Source organism: Mustelus asterias, chromosome 11 (assembly GCF_964213995.1).
Source record: "Mustelus asterias chromosome 11, sMusAst1.hap1.1, whole genome shotgun sequence".
Taxonomy (NCBI): Eukaryota; Metazoa; Chordata; class Chondrichthyes; order Carcharhiniformes; family Triakidae; genus Mustelus; species Mustelus asterias.
Window position 1 is genome coordinate 83240481 of NC_135811.1, and position 17671 is coordinate 83258151.

The following is a 17671-nucleotide window of genomic DNA, read 5'->3' on the forward strand; positions in this document are numbered from 1 at the left end:
TATCTCTCCCTTCTCACCTTAAACCTATGCCCTCTAGTTTTAGACTCCCCTACCTTTGGGAAAAGATATTGACTATCTAGCTGATCTGTGCCCCTCATTATTTATAGACCTCTATAAGGTCACCCCTCAGTCTCCTATGCTCCAGAGAAAAAAGTCCCAGTCTATCCAGCTTCTCCTTATAACTCAATCCATCAAGTCCCGGTAGCATCCTAGTAAATCTTTTCTGCACTCTTTCTAGTTTAATAATATCCTTTCTAGAATAGGGTGACCAGAATTGCACACAGTATTCCAAGTGTGGCCTTACCAATGTCTTGTGCAACTTCAACATGACGTCCCAACTCCTGTATTCAATGTTCTGACCGATGAAACCAAGCATGCCGAATGCCTCCTTCACCTGTCCACCTGTGACTCCACTTTCAAGGAGTTATGAACATGTACCCCTAGATCTCTGTTCTGTAACTCTCCCCAATGCCCTACCATTAACTGAGTAAGTCCTGCCCTGGTTCAATCTACCAAAATGCATCACCTCGCATTTGTCTAAATTAAACTCCATCTGCCATTCGTCAGCCCACTGCCCCAATTGATCAAGATCCCATTGCAATTGGAGATAACTTCCTTCACTGTCCACTATGACACCAATCTTGGTGTCACCCGCAAACTTACTAACCATGCCTCCTATATTCTCATCCAAATCATTAACATAAGTGACAAATAACAGTGGACCCAGCACTGATCCCGGAGGTACACGGCTGTTCACAGGCCTCCAGTTTGAAAAACAACCCTCTACAACCACTCTCTGGTTTCTGTCAAGAAGCCAATTTTGTATCCATTTAGATACCTCACTCTGGATCCCGTGAGATTTAACCTTATGCAACAACCTACCATGCAGTACCTTGTCAAAGGCCTTGCTAAAGTCCATGTAGACAACATCAACTGCACTACCCTCATCTACCTTCTTGGTTACCCCTTCAAAAAACTCAATTAAATTTGTGAGACATGATTTTCCACTCACAAAGCCAACTAGCGAGCGATTTCTTAAGCAAAGTGAAACCATTTGTAAACAATTGAAAAATAATGATATTGGCCTAAATCGCGAAGGAACGTTCTAATATCGTGTCGAGTGGCCTTTAATCTGAGACCAGCCAGTGAGTGATAATAACTAGATAAACACAGGAGAACATCGCAACAAAGTCCGATCATGCCCTCATCAACCGTTCTAACAGATGTCACTGGGTCAGGGGTGGCCAAGCCACAGCTAACAGAACCTAGTTTACATTAGCTGGTTCCTGCCTGGTAGAAACTGCAAATGCTCTATTTAGGAGAGAGCTATGTGCTTGCCTGGAAATAATCACACACACAGATCTTTTCCACAGGATAATCCCTGCTTTCTTCACATATAAATTTGCAGAACTATATTTAAGCAAAGCCAAGGAGGATCAACAAACTTTCAGCATTTGCTAACCAAATTGGACTGGCTATAAATCATGATGTATAAAATCATTATACATATAATCATGTATGTATAATCATATACATCGCCCAGTATAAAAGACAATCCCAGTTTTTCAGCTCAAAAATCATACTTTCATATATACTTGACATATAAATTGAACTCCCTTTTCAACCACAACATGCAGTACTCACATGAGTCAGCCTCAATTTTTCACCCGAAAGATGGTTGTTTATCTGGCCAGTACCTTAGAATTGTGTGCAAGAGATCAAGCAGACAATATGGACTGTGCAGGAGTTTAAGACACGTCCACAAAGAGCAGATCCCAACTGGAAAGCAACAAAAGGTCATCCACACAAGCCGTTCACTTTTAGATCTGGTGCACAAGTTGACTCCCATCTTTGAAGGAATTTTCTAAGGCTTCAGAAGTTGGTGGTATATGTCATGTAGTGATAGGAGACTACTGCTTCCAAGGAGCTGTACTCCCTTTATTACTAAGACACGTCAGGTCCCACTCAGCTGTGAACTCAGATTGAAAATCTGTCAGTGCTAAATTGGAAATCATTATGCAAATACTTAACTTGCAATGTAAACGTGCCCTTAGTCTTGGTATTAAGACCAATTATTAAATTAGAGACAAAATATATTGTTAAAAGTGTGTTCTTATATATAGATATTCATTACAAACACCATTGACTATAAAACTGTGTATTGCAGATAAACTAATCCAGAAAGAGTGGCTTTAAAAACACAAGCAAGCTAACAAAATGAATTCTGGTGTTTTATCAACACTACATATAAATGAGATTAAACTGTAATTTAACACAGGAAGAACTCAGTGATTACAGTACTCCAGACCCACTTGAAATTCTTTTCAGTATTCCTTTCACAACTAGGTTGATTTGCCCCATTATGAAACAGAAATTGTTCAAGCTTTTAGCGAATAGCCAGATGAAGTCATGGACTTGAAACATTAAGCGTTTTTTCTCTCATCCAAAGATGCTGCCTGACCTGCTGAGCATTGACAGCATTTTCTGTTTTTATTACACAAAAAATTATTTTCATTGGTTGCTGACTGCCCTTTGTTGATAAGTAACATGGCACAGAACACATTTAACTTTCCTCCTAGCTTCCACTTATACAACGTTCACAGTATAGAAAGCATGGCTCTACGTGCAAATACAAATTGATAGAGTGAGCTTTACTTGAGAACTTAGACATCTGCTTTTTATTAAAACAAACGGTAGTAATTTGTCACAAGAAACTCTGATGAGGCATTTTTATTCATTAAATGAAATAACATCGGAAATTTGACGAGAGCACAACAATGGGTGATTAGGACAGGACCCTTTCCACTATGCCAGCAATCAAAATAACTAAAACCAGTTGGAACTTGATCATTTGGCCAAGGAATGAAGATAATCACTTAGCCCAACAATTCATTTATGTAAGTTCCCACTGTATTTCGAGTTATGCCACTACATTTGCCTCTTACATTGTTTGATAAGATTATTTTCTTCATTCAAGAGTAACAAAGAACTAAAACTGAACATGGTATTCTAAAAGGTACTAATGGATATTTGCAAGATTAAGTTTTAAAAAAAGAATAAAGCCTTTTTGACTAACCACTAGCAAAAGTAAAGACCCAATATTACCACTAGAAGAGTGGAGGGGGAAGTTAGAAAAGATATTAAAAACTTGAATGTTTTGCCACATGCGTGGAACAATGTAAAGGTGTGAGTGGCAGCAGTATCACATGTAAAATGGTATGAATGTCCTCTGCAGTCTCTCTCTTACACACACTCCTTTGAAATAAAAGGGATTCAATACATCTATGCCATTTAATGTACTGCAATGTTTTTTCCCCCACCCTTCCTGCACTGCAAAGCTTAAAGGTTCTTTAAGTATTTAAGTTCAACTACTTCATAACTGGAAATCACTCCTGTGACTTTCTGCACCTTTTTTTAAATGCAAAAAATGTATTTTTGGAACGGTAACGATTCTGACCAAGATATATTCAGCTAATTATATTCTGGACATAACTTTGGTTGACATATTGAATTGTCCTAGCTATAAATCTTTGCCAGTGCTTAGGCACTGAATATTACAAATGTACTCCCAGATCATGTTAAAGTCTCTATGCATTAATTCAAGATCATTAACTGAATAAATTTATTTCATTTGCGAAGCTTTAAGACTTTATATTTAACTTTCAGATTTGGAATAATTAAAAATTAGGCCTTGCACTAGCAATGCAACAGCACTGATATTTTCAGGTCACAAAACTTAGTCTCAGTCCAACAGAGCCTATAATTTCAATTTTCAGACTACAACTTACATCTTTTTACTGATGGGAGAGAAGATACAAGCAGCAAAACTCAGAATTGGGGGGGTGGGAGGAAAGACATTTTAGCCTCGGAATCCCAAGTACCGAATTTCATTTAATTCCTATTGTAAATTTTTTTCAGATCAATTCAGGACACGAGTAACTTCTAAAACTCGAACCCCAATATTGATAAAAATCATTAAACAATAATAAGTATTTCTGCAGTACAGATAGAAAGGCCATTTGGCCCTTCAAACCTGCTCCGCCATTCAGTTTGATCAAGACTCCCATTGTTAGCTGAAAATCTGCTAATCTTAAAATCCAATCTGAATAAATTTGCTCATTAAACATTCACTGTCTATTCATTTAACTTATTCTCAACAATCACCTCATTCAGCCCACGTCTATCACACAATGCATAATTTTCTCAAATTTACAAAAGAAATCTCTATAAGCTTGGATTTTGGATTGAATAATCATGAGTTAATGACAAAAGATAGTACAGGTAAATATTCTCCAGTAATACTATGTGAACGTGCCCACATCACCAGCCTATATTTTGATTTAGTTCAACTGCCACAGGACAATAATTCATTTTAAGAGCCTCACACAATACAATAAGGCTGATCGTGCATTTAGAAAGAATGCTGTCACATTTGATTCTGCTACATCTTATGGACTTGCCCTCAAGCAGCAGTTGCAACTGTTGTACCAATACACTAGGCATGCACTTGAAACAGATGGCTGGGAGTGTATTCCAGATTCTTATACAATTATGGGGTTCAGATACATTTTAAACCACAGGGGTGAAACTGGAGAAGTTTATTAATATTATTTGAACACAAACAATTACATCACATTTTCTAATACACGCTAAACCATCTGTTCTATATATAAACATTTGTTTTTTTAAAAAATGATTTTCTTCCCTTGTGTATAAAGCCACAATTTATAAAGGTTATCACCACAGTGGAAAGGATGATTATGATCCATGTATCATAACGGTACCTACAATGTGAATATTACGAACAGTACAAGGAACATTCTGTCCAGCATTATAAATCCTTCAAATCACATACTAACCCAACATGGACACATAATTGCAGATTGTTCATTGTTTTTGAGTTAAAAGCCTGGAATTGCAAGCTATCGTGCAAGTCCCTTCATCACTTGGGAGTGCAGCGGTTCAAGAAAACAACCCACCACTAAATTCTCAAAGGCAACCTGGGATGGGAAATAAACGCCAGCCTCAGCAGGTAGAGCTACATTGTGTGAATGAATGTAATTTGAACACAATTGGGCAGTGCACCAGTAAACTTTTAAATAATCCTTCCAGTATTCCAACATAATTTGTCATTTAAGCTTCTGCTCCTGCTGTTGCATTGGCTGGTATTTTAAATACAAATACACCAGACATGCACTTGAAACAAAATTGTCCACAAGGAAAGCCCTTGACCTTAGTCACCGCTTCTTTCTCTCGAATTATCATAACACTTTGTCTTGAAGTCTTAGAGCACATTGTTCATTCATAATTATCCTACCAATAATGCCAGTATGAAATTCTTCAATAAAGCACCCACCCTTCCAATGGCACTCGGGTTGCTCTTTCCCTGTATCACTCTTTCCTCAGCCACTCGCTCCATCGACATTCATAGCATTAATAACTCTATCCATTTCCTGTTCTGCTGTCTCCTGGTATGATTTACAGCAAAGACAGCATGCCCTCCACCAATTTATCTTTCCTTTCATCCTTTGCCCATCTCCAATGAACAGAAAGCTTCCATCCTCAATTGCTGCAAACCACATTGACATTTTCCATCTGGGATTTTTAAAAGTATCAGGTCATATTCTACCTGTACACCAACCCATGACTTCTCCAACTGCCCCAGGACTATTGCTATGCTCTCTAGCTTGTCAGATCTCAAAATTAAGCCAAGATTTCACCTTGTCTAAACGTCCACAAAACCCGAAAGTCACTGCCTTGCTCTCCCACCTGCACTGCTGTAGCTCTGGCTTTGACTTGCGTTTTCAACTCCCACCTCAAACCAAGTCCAAAGTATTTCAACATGGTTCTATATACAAAGCTTACTTCCCCTGTGTAAGGTCCCTTACTGAAATATCACCCGTTTCAACTCTACTCAGTATGGATTCAGTAATCCATCCAAATGAGTATGATCTAGTGGCCATCACAGAAACGTGGTTGCAGGGTGACCAGGACTGGGAACTGAATATCCAGGGGTATCAGACATTTAGGAAGGATAGACAGGTAGAAAAAGGAGGTGGGGTAGCTCTGTTAATAAAGGATAATATCAGGACGGTAGTGAGAGACGACATAGGCTCTAAGGAGCAAAACGTGGAATCGTTGTGGGTGGAGATAAGGAATACTAAGGGGAAAAAGACACTGGTAGGCGTGGTCTATAGGCCCCCAAATAATAACTTAGAGGTGGGGAGGGCTATAAACAAGCAAATAATGGATGCGTGCAAAAACGGAACGGCAATAATCATGGGGGATTTTAACCTGCATATTGATTGGTCGACTCAAATTGGATGTGGAGGGCTTGAGGAAGAGTTCTTAGAATGCTGTCGGGATAGTTTCATTGAACAGTATGTTACAGAACCTACGAGAGAGCAAGTTATCTTAGATCTGGTAATGTGTAATGAGACAGGTAGAATTAAGGATCTTCTTGTGAGGGATCCTCTTGGGTTGAGTGATCATAATATGGTTGAATTTCTGATACAGGTGGAGGGTGAGAAAGTAGGGTCCCAAACCAGTGTCATCTGCTTGAACAGAGAGGAGTACGATAGGATGAGGGCGGACGGAATTGGCTAATGTAGACTGGGCGAGCAGACTGGTAGGTAGGACAGCTGAGGAACAGTGGAGGAACAGTGGAGGATTTTTAAGGAGGTTTTTTTAAGTACTCAGCAAAAATATATTCCAGTGATAAAGAAAGACTGTAAGAAAAAGGATAACCGGACGTGGATAACGAAGGAAATAAAGGAGAGTATTAAAATAAAAACAGATGCGTACAGAGTGGCCAAAAAAAGTGGAGAATTAGTGGATTGGGAAAGCTTTAAAAAACAACAAAGAACGACTAAGAAAGCGATTAAGAAAGGAAAGATAGATTATGAAACTAAACTAGCTCAAAATATAAAAAATGATAGTAAAAGTTTTTACAAATATATAAAAAGGAATAGAGTGGCTAGAGTGAATGTTGGACCCTTGGAGGACGAGAGGGGGGATTTAATAGTGGAAAACGAGGAAATGGCTGAGACTTTAAATAAGTTCTTTGTGTCGGTCTTCACGGTGGAAGACACAAATAGTTTACCGAATATTAGAGATCGAGAGTTGGTGGGAGGTAAGGTCCTTAATACAATTACTGTTACTAAAGCGGTAGTGCTTGGTAGACTAATGGGACTGAAGGTAGACAAGTCCCCAGGCCCGGATGGAATGCATCCCAGGGTACTGAAAGAAATGGCTGAGGTAATAGCAGATGCGTTAGTAGTTATTTATCAAAATTCGCTGGACTCTGGGGTAGTGCCGGCTGATTGGAAAACAGCTACTGTCACGCCGCTGTTTAAAAAAGGAAGTAGACAAAAGGCGGGTAACTTCAGGCCGGTTAGTTTAACGTCCGTAGTTGGGAAGATGCTGGAGTCCATCATTAAAGAGGAAATAGCAGATCACCTGGATAAGAATGGTTCGATCATGGATTCATGAAGGGAAAGTCGTGTTTGACGAATTTACTGGATTCTTATGAAGATGTGACTAGTGCGGTTGACAGAGGGGAACCGGTGGATGTGGTGCTTTTAGATTTCTAGAAGGCATTCGATAAGGTGACTGACAAAAGGTTGCTGCAGAAGATTAGGGTACACGGAGTTGGGGGTAAGGTGTTGGCGTGGATTGGGGATTGGCTACCTAACAGGAAGCAGAGAATTGGAATAAATGGGTGCTTTTCTGGTTGGCAGTTGGTGACCAGTGGTGTGCCGCAGGGATCGGTGCTGGGGCCTCAACTGTTTACCATTTACATAGATGATCTGGAGGAGGGGACCGAGTGTAGGGTATCAAAGTTTGCTGATGACACGAAGATGAGTGGGAAAGCGAATTGCGTAGAGGATGCAGAAAGTCTGCAGAGAGATTTGGATAGGCTGAGCGAGTGGGCGAGGATCTGGCAGATGGAATATAACGCTGGCAAATGTGAGGTTATCCAATTCGGAAGAAATAATAGTAAATTGGAATATTTAAATGGAGAAAAATTACATCATGCTACTGTGCAGAGGGACCTGGGGGTCCTTGTGCACGAATCGCAAAAACTCAGTCTGCAGGTGATCAAGGCGGCGAATGGAATGTTGGCCTTTATCGCGAGGGGGATAGAGTATAAAAGCAGGGAGGTCTTGCTGCAACTATACAAGGCACTGGTGAGGCCGGAACTGGAGTACTGTGTACAGTTTTGGTCCCCTTATTTGCGAAAGGATATATTGGCCTTGGAGGGAGTGCAGAGAAGGTTCACCAGGTTGATACCGGAGATGAGGGGTGTTGATTATGAGGAGAGATTGAACAGATTGGGTCTGTACTCGTTGGAGTTTAGAAGGTTGAGGGGTGATCTTATAGAGACATATAAGATAATGAAGGGGCTGGATAGGGTAGTGGTAGAGAGATTCTTTCCACTTAGAAGGGAAACCAGAACTAGAGGGCACAGCCTCAAAATAAGTGGGGGCCGGTTCAGAACAGAGTTGAGGGGGAACTTCTTCTCTCAGAGGGTAGTGAATCTCTGGAATTCTCTGCCCATTGAAGTGGTGGAGGCTTCCTCGTTGAATATGTTTAAATCACGGGTAGATAGATTTCTGATCGATAAGGGAATTAAGGGATATGGGGAGCAGGCGGGTAAGTGGAACTGATTCACCTCAGATCAGCCATGATCTTATTGAATGGCGGGGCAGGCCCGAGGGGCTAGATGGCCTGCTCCTGCTCTTATTTCTTATGTTATGTTCTTATGTACTCATTTGCCAGTACTCCCTGTTACCCATGTCTTCTACTACATGGAAATCCAAATTTTCCAACAAGTTGGGTCAATTTCCATTCAGAATGCTCCAATTTGCATCTACGCCAAGACCCAAACCATTTTTCACAGGTTCCATTGCTTTCCCATGCCCCAGTGAAGATCCTCATCTTCATTTTTAAATCTCTCCATGTCTTGTCATACTCTACTTCGACTGGGACATCATGTCACCATCTAAATCCCCCCCCCAATTCTTCTTCAATTTGTAAAGAATAAAGAACTACATTTATGTGGTCAGGTCAGCAGCACAAATCACAAACAGCGAATTACCTTTGAAATGTAATCACCATTGTTTTGAAGGCAAAGATAGTAACTAATTGGAGTACAGCAAGGTCATACAAACAGTCGCAAGATAAACGACTGATTAATCAGGTTTTTGGTAGCATTGAGTGAGAGATTAATGTTGGCCAGGATAACAGGAGAATTGCCACAATCTTCTTCCAATAGTGCCACAGACCTGTTACAGCAAATCGAGCGGGCAGGCTGCGTTTAGCAACTCATCTGTAAAACCACGTCTCTGATATTGGAGTACTCCCTCAGTGCCACATCAACAAAGATTTTGTTCCCAACCAAGTCGCAGAACTTGAAACACAACTTTGACTCGGAGGCCATTGTGCCAACACTGAAGCAAGTTGGGATTGAGGTATCCTTCTGCACAAGGGGCACCATGGGAATTTAATTCACATCTCAGATGTAAAATAATTAAAATCAAGGCAGGGAATGAACAGCTCGGTATATAAAGTGCCCAAAAAAGTTATTCCCAAATCAGTAATTTAACAGCTCCTCTAAAGGTGCATCGTGTGACAGAAGCACTTCCTGAAATTCTTGTTCCTGTAGAAAAGGCTGAATTTATACTGTGGGTTCCCTGGCAACCAATTAACTGTAGAAGTACAGACACAAGTTTACACGTCCTCAATGATTTTAAAGATGAAAGCTGTCAATAAGTCACTGAAGCCAACATCTTGGCCAGAACCTCCAACAACTGTACAGATTTACAAAGGACTTGTACAAGTGCTCCAGATACTTAGGACAGCAAATCTGACTTCCTTCTACAAAGCATTACAATTAATTGTGAGGCAAGAATGGAAACCGACTGGAACAGGCATGTCATTAGAACTCTTAAGGCAGAAATGATAAAACATCTCATAACTTGGAGATAAGAAAGGTTCAAACAACACAAAATTTGTACAAGTGAACATTTGGTTACTATTAGGAGCAATTCCAGTACTTTTAGTGGAAGTACTCCATTTGGCCCCGACAAAAACACTAGTGTGCCTGTACCCGTGCACACAGAACAAGTACACAGTGGGAGTCTGACGTGAAAATAATTATGAACATTACAGGCTGTGCTGATAGTAATTAAATGTTACACACTCAAGACTTTCCTTCTAATTCAAGGTGATGGCAGTGAAATTCCTGGAGTTTCCATCTATGGAGCAAGAGATAAAATGAATATTGAAAATTCTGATAAGTACAGGATACCACAAGAGAGACTTGAAACCACAAGTGCAAGGAAGGAAAAGAGCCAGGTGCTAAAGCAAGCAGGCATGAGTGAGTAAATTATATATTGAATGAGTGCATTAGCCAGTATCAGGTCTGATGTTCCTTTCAGATAAAATTTGCATTCATTTCTATTGTTCCTTCTGTCTCTGGACCAACCTTTCAGTTTGGAGTCTAATGCTACTGCTGCTCAGCTGCCTGACCAGGTTGGTACAGCATAACAGTTCACAATTATAAACTTTCCAATAACTGGTACAAGCCCCATCATGTAATTAACTGCAGAATGTCTTCAGGTATGTTATTAAAATGACTAACAACTTCTGACTGTCCCCAAATCCATTACACTGAAAAGCCCGATAAATAGACTGCATCACACTCATAGGAAACGACACAACTTGAAGATACGGTGACTGCAAGTAAACTTGAGATTCACATGACACTTTTGTGGTTTCGGATTTAATTTGAACCCCTCAATTAGATTATTTCATCAGATAAAAAGCAATGTTGCTTCCCTGTAATTCACTACAGATAAACTTGTAATGTCCCAAATTTAATCCCCCAGTAACTGTCATCACAGAGCTGTGTTTGTCATCCAAACCCCTCAATAGATTTTATCCCCCTGCTCCATCACCATCTGCGTATTACACAATTTGCTCAGAGAATTTATTATCCAGCAGCTGCCTACAAGTATAGATTACTGCAGGTACTTGCTACTGAGCATTCTAGTCATAATCCAAAACACAGAAAAAACATTTACAGTGAAGTGGAAATTCTTTTGATGGGGTGAAAATTTTGAAAAAAGTTGCTACTAGCAAATCCACCAACACAATACAAAAAAAATTTCCATCACTAAGCCCACGGGGGGGGGGGGGGTCAATGAATTGCTTGCTTTTATTTTCACTTTTTCTTTCTTTAAAACCAAAATTCTACTTCCTATTCAGAACATTTAAAAGCTTCCCAAATATTTGGTTCACTTTCCATCTCAACACAGACAATGCTCTTCCTGCTCAACTCCATGGTTTTCACAGTAAGTTTCCAGCGTACACCAGAAGAATACATCTGCCATTTATATTAAAATAGTACAGTTCAGTACATGGAAAATAGATGCCAAATTAATCTGCTAAAAACGGCTAGGATATGGTCATTGCTAAGATTTATGAAAGCAAGTAGGTAGCAGTTCTGACAATACGGAATTGGAGTGGAGGAGAATTTCCATCTGTCTGATCCTACTGTTGAATAACCAACAGCTAGCTGGTCAAAAGCTTTAACCCAGCAATGATAACTTGCTTAAGCATCATGGTTGACAGGACAGCAAATATATATGCATATTAGCCAGCCACATCAATGATTAAAGAATTTTTCAAATTGAACTAATGTTTAAATAAGGATGAGTTTCAATGAAATTGAAACTTGTTACTCATTCTACACTTTTAAAAACAATGAATCTGAATTTGGGAACTAACTTGATGCAGGTACCAAGACTATTAATTAAAATATCAGTGCATTAGCATCCAATGTTAAACAACTATTTCTGGTGATATTAGTCATCTTACACTGTCAGATCTGGTAAGTCATCAAGCAACCTACCGTCAATGGTTAAAAAAAAAGTAAAGTTTATTTATTAGTTACAAGCTTACATTAACACTTCAATGAAGTTGCTGTGAAATTCCCCTAGTTGCCACACTCCAGCGACGCCTGTTCGGGTCAATGCACCTAACCAGCACATCTTTCAGACTGTAGGAGGAAACTGGAGCATCCCCACGCAGACATGGGGAGAACGTTCAAGCTCCACAGAGAGTGACCCAAGCCAGCAATCGAACCCGGGTCCCTGGCACTGTGAGGCAGCAGTGCTAACCTCTGTGCCATGATGGTACTCCCATCTTCAAACAGAGTCATATGGGCTCAAAACGTTAACACTATTTCTCTCCACCAATGCTGCCAGACCTTCTGAGCTTTAATATTTTCTGTTTTTTATTTCAGATTTACAGCAGCCACAGTAATTTGCTTTTACTACATAAATCTTTCTGATTATTTGTCTTAAATGCATTATAGTTAGATGTGTATTAGAAAGGTTCGAATGCTGATTGTCCCTGTAAGGTGGATCTTCAATTTTCTCCATAATTTGTTAAAATGGTGATCAATGCTTTCTTCAGATTGTTGGTTAGTATAAATGGAAGCTAGTTAAAAACATACTGAAATAGTGGCTAATTCTGCTCTACTGGCTGAAACAAAGGCGGTATTGTAATCAAAAACAAATCCACTGATCAATAGATGATTGGTTTCACATTTTGAAGTTAGGCATGCGGCAGATTCAATATCCAAAATCCAGCATCTATGGACCAAGACCATGCCAGATTTTGGATTACCTGCTGGATCAGATGACAACAGGAGGGTGATGAAGGTAAGCACTTTATTTTCAAGTTCCAGAACTGGCCTGAGGCTGTTCCATCTTTTGTTTCCGAGGTTGATAATCCCTCCTGTACACCTATTTTAGGAGCTCCTTGTGTTTAGCCCCTGTATTTAATACCGAGGCATCAGAGGGTGGGCGCCAGAAATACCATTCAGTGGTCACAATGATTTAAAGGGTGCAATTTATGTAAGTGCCCATATAACCCAGCGTTGAATTTCAAATTTACAGTTATTCTTTTTTCTCCATTCATCAAAGTTCTGTGCAGAATTGAAGAGTTATCCATCTGATCTTGTAAGGAATAATCTACCTTTGGAGCATGATGAGAAAGCACAATGAAGCAACCAAAAATTAAGACCATAGGGTGTTCATGTAAAAACACCTCCCTCAATTATATTACAGATTTCAACTTTCATATTGATCATCATTGTACTGAGTCACAGCCTTTATATCATCATGGAAGGATTGTACCAGACTGGCACATCACACAGAAGTAATGGTTGCTAGAGATTGTACACAGGTTTGACTACTTTGAATTAATGCATTGAATAATTTATCCCTCGATGACAAGCTAAATTCTGGCATCAGAAAAACCACCACACTCAGCTCACTAACTAACCATGCCTGGGATATTAGAAAATGATCAACCCGCATCTTGATGTTCAATCAAAAACCAGTTCTGAGCTCATTGCGATATAACAGCAAGAACTGAACCACCTACAGCAAGCATGGATGGACAAACTCATTCTACAACACTGTATCTACCACATTAAATGGGATGATAAAAATCCTCATCACTTTACTTAGGAAACAAACCACTAAGTTGAATAATATTACTGAAATATAGATGCCGCCGGTGGTGGCTTCATCATCTAAATGGAAATCGGAAATAAGAATCCTTTGTATGAAGAACTCAAAGCAGCTTCAAGGCCGTTGATCTGACATAGACTCAGATTATGGAAACTTGAAAAAGGGATTTGAAAACTTAATATCAATACTGCATGCTGGAAAAACGCGGCTAACACCAGACCATAGTAGAGGGCTGTGCTGCATTGGAGACCTAAGAGTGATGGCTAAGAGGAATAAGATAAAATATCAAAGAGAAAAGCACATCCGGCTTCAAAAATTAATAAATCTGCAAGCTTCATAATCTGGTCCTGTGACTTCAGACATCTCTATGTTGCAACTGCTTTGGCACTTAAATCATCATCTTTCATGATGGATGTTTGCCATATCCTTAACAGACTGTCTCATACCCTACTGATGCCACTGGTCATCACCAAAATAACTCTTCAAATGTGACCCTAGGTGGTGATTGTGATTGACGGGTTATTCCACCATAGGGGGCATCACACCAGTCCAATCCTATTTCTGATCACCAGCAGAAAAAAAAATTTTCACCAAGGTATCAGATAGGAATGGAAAGCTCAGGGATCAGCTGGCGTAGCACAAACCAGGAATTAAATCCAGAATTCTCTTTTCCTCTTTGAATGAAGGTCACACAGGGTGGTGCATTTATCACAGAGTCACAAGGGAGGAAAATCTCCTGTTTTAAATAATTATTCAAATAATATTGCATGTGGACTTCAAAGTTCAATCATGAGTCACTTTTTTGATATTCAATACTTTGTTAGTTTAATAAGAAGCATGATTGCAAGCCATGACCCTCTAAAATACAAAGTAGCACTGTTTTCCTACCATTATTTCCAGTCCTTAAATGTTTTGGCAGCGACAGTGTTCATAATCTCTGCGTAACAACTAACATTTTGAATTAGCAGAGTCATGGACATTAAAGTATTCCAAATGCAGTTGGATACTCAGCAGTGACAAAATAAGAGAGGGGTGAACTTTCACAAAATAAATGATCATTGCTCAGACACTGTTCTTGAGATTATATATTTAAAAAGAAAAGTACGCCTGCTGAGAAAAGAGATGCAAATAATCCATGTTTTGAAAGTGATTGATTAATAACTTCCACAATAAAGTGCCATCCCTTTTCTCAACACAGTACTTGGCTTCAAGCAGCTTTCAATTCTTATTTATTGGTTGATACTCTGCAGATTTAAGTCACTGCTATGGAACGATGCTTAAAAAATGTTTTAAAGTAACCAAAGCTGGTTACATTTATCTGGTTTAAATTTTGGACCAGAAAAGTTATGATTTTAGGAACGATGAATATTACGATCATTTCCTAAAAACGGCTGACCAGGACACAACAAGTTCACAATCCCAAAGCATCAAGTACTACAGTAGCAGCAGATCAAATCACTTCATCTTACATAAACGTGCACATCAGCATTATTATTGTTCCAGTTCAGAACAGCAGTATGAAAAATACAGCAGCATGAAGACCACCACAGCTGAACAAATGTTTTTTTTAATAAACTGAATTACAGTGGAATTTTAAAAACGAATTATGTTTGCTGTGAGCCAGCAGTTTTGGATACAGGGAGTAAGAACAGGCATGGGAGAAGAGGAAGATTAATCGATATTGATTTTAAAAATTGAATGACCTTTTAAAAGAAACACTTCACACCAAGTGTTGTCATATATGTAATAATAGCATAGGAGGGATGGTTTAGCTTAAGTTACTGGTTTAATCCTTCACTGCAATAAAGATGCTTGCAAAGTGCAGAAATTCCAATTCTGACACCTAACAAGACTTACTGCATATTTTCACAAATCAGAATGACTCAATTGAGCTTACAAAGTCAACCTAAATGAAGTCAGGAATTGAATGCAAAAAAAATGCACTTATGAATAAAAATGCTGACCTATTTCACTCTATACAGCTTGCAGGAATGAAGCTGGGTTGCATCCCCTGCCCCCAGATTGCCACAATGTCTACCACTCTCTATTCTGTTGCCACTTCATTTCTTTTCCCTTCCTGCTCAACAAAATAAACCTTTAATAGTCATTAGAAGATTCTGGCAACACCACTGCATAAGTGACTCAGTGATGTTACACTGCTAATAATGACAGAGCAGCTGTCATTTCACCCCCTCCCCCCAAAAAAAACTACAAATATTACATCAACACTGCTGCACAAGCCAAGGCCTGTCACATCCTCAGCCTGACTTAATCCATCTTTACCACTGGTCCAGCACCTTGCAAACTGAAGAGGGAGCAAAATGCAGTTACATGATTTCTATTGACCAATGGAATCGTAAGAAAGCAACACTTCAAACAGTGAGGATGAGCTAATGAGACTAATGGAAAAGCAGCAGCACGGTCAAGATTACCACTGCTAAGCTCAGGAGTGAAGCTCACCAGGGTTTCTGTTTTGGTTGCTGGATTGAAGAAAAAGAGCCACCACTGTGTTCCAACAGTTAAAAGCAACTGGAATTGTGATGCTCTGATGGCAGTTACACTATCTTGGCCTGATTTAAGGGGAACTGCTGTGACATCACAGGAGTTAGTGACCTCAGGAGTCACAGCACAGATTCACCAGCCCCAATTCTAGTGGGGGGAAAAAAGCTGCGTCAAATGCACTTTAGATGAGAAAGAGCCAGATAAAGAGGGCAAACTTATCTTTGCTACGCCAAACTTTGCACCAATACTTTAGAGAGTGGGGGGAAAAGGCCTTTACTTACCACCCCCCTACACACACTCGGGTCATTTAATGCGATCAGGCAGACTGAAAGATTGCCCTTCCTTTTATGGAACAAAAAAGGTACATAAACCGACAAGTCACTTTTAATGGGGAGAGCAGCTCCAGATGCTTCCAAGACACTAACTGAGGCCGGTGGATCCAGTTCCTGGGATTGGTCTCGGCCTCCAGCCTCCCCCCCCCGGGGTGGATGCTGGGTGTGGAGGTTGGGTACTAGACACCGGGGGGGTGGGTGGGTTGCGAGGGGAAAGTTGGTGAAGGGCTGGCGGCGCGGCCTGCGGGACTGCAGCAGCCTGCGGGAGGGAAGGAGGGACGGCGGAAACCACCGCTACCCGCCCCCATTTTAAATCAAAACCCCGTCCGTTTATTATTTCCACCCCTCTCTCTTACTGACATACTCACAGACTCTGGCCGCTCTGCTGTGGGCTTCGCCACCATCCCCCCCCCCCCCTGCCGCCGACCTCTCGAGCCGGGAGCTCACGAGTTAACCGAGCGTCTGGCCTCCCATCCGGGACCCGCGACCGCCCCGCCGGAAATGGCGTCTCCCTCCACCCACTGCGCCTGCGCAGACGCCGGGGGGGCCGGCCGCGTCGCACTGCTGCCTTGTTTATCAGGCGCATGCGTCTTCCCCGCACTGTGTCTAATTGAAGGGAAAGGGGGGGCCGCCATCATTGATAAAGGCGAAAAGCAAAAGCGCAACTTAGTGCAGTGTGGCAAAACTCATTGATTGTCGCAACGTTTTAAACAAACTACATATGTTCACACCAAAGCATAGTTAGCACCAGGAGTGATGCGGAAAATGCATTCGAGTGCACAGGCATGTTAATAAAGTCTGATGAAAGGTCATGGACTGAAACAACTTGGACAGCATGATGGCACAGTGGTCAGCACTGCCTCACGGTGCCAGGGACGCAGGTTTAATTCCTGGCTTGGGTCACTGTCTGTGCAGAGTCTGCACGTTCTCAACATGTCTGCATGGGTTTCCTCCAAATGCTCTGGCTTCCTCCCACAGTAAGAAGTCTCACAACACCAGGTTAAAGTCCAACAGGTTTATTTGGTAGCAAAAGCCACTAGCTTTCGGAGCACTTGTCACTTAAAAGTCACACCAAATAAACCTGTTGGACTTTAACCTGGTGTTGTGAGACTTCTTACTGTGTTTACCCCAGTCCAACGCCGGCATCTCCACATCATTCCTCCAAACGATGTGCTGGTTAGGTGCATTGGCCATGCTAAATTCTCCCTCAGTGTACTCAAACAGGCGCTGGAGTGTGGTGACTAGGGGATTTTCACAGTAATTTCATTGCAGTGTTAATGTATACCTACT

The 17671-nt window shown here is 40.7% G+C and overlaps 1 protein-coding gene across 2 annotated transcripts in view; it reads right to left on the minus strand.

Annotated features, from left to right (window-relative positions):
- spop (speckle type BTB/POZ protein) overlaps positions 1-16901 on the minus strand; it is a 123706-nt gene extending 106805 nt beyond the window's left edge. The window contains exon 1 of one of the 2 annotated variants that reach the window (XM_078223857.1): positions 16750-16901. The gene's annotated coding sequence lies outside the window, so the exon portion shown is untranslated. Of the gene's footprint in view, positions 1-16431; positions 16508-16749 lie in introns of those variants that run through there. The other variant, XM_078223860.1, reaches the window with a different exon arrangement.
- Between the last annotated feature and the right edge of the window lie 770 nt (positions 16902-17671).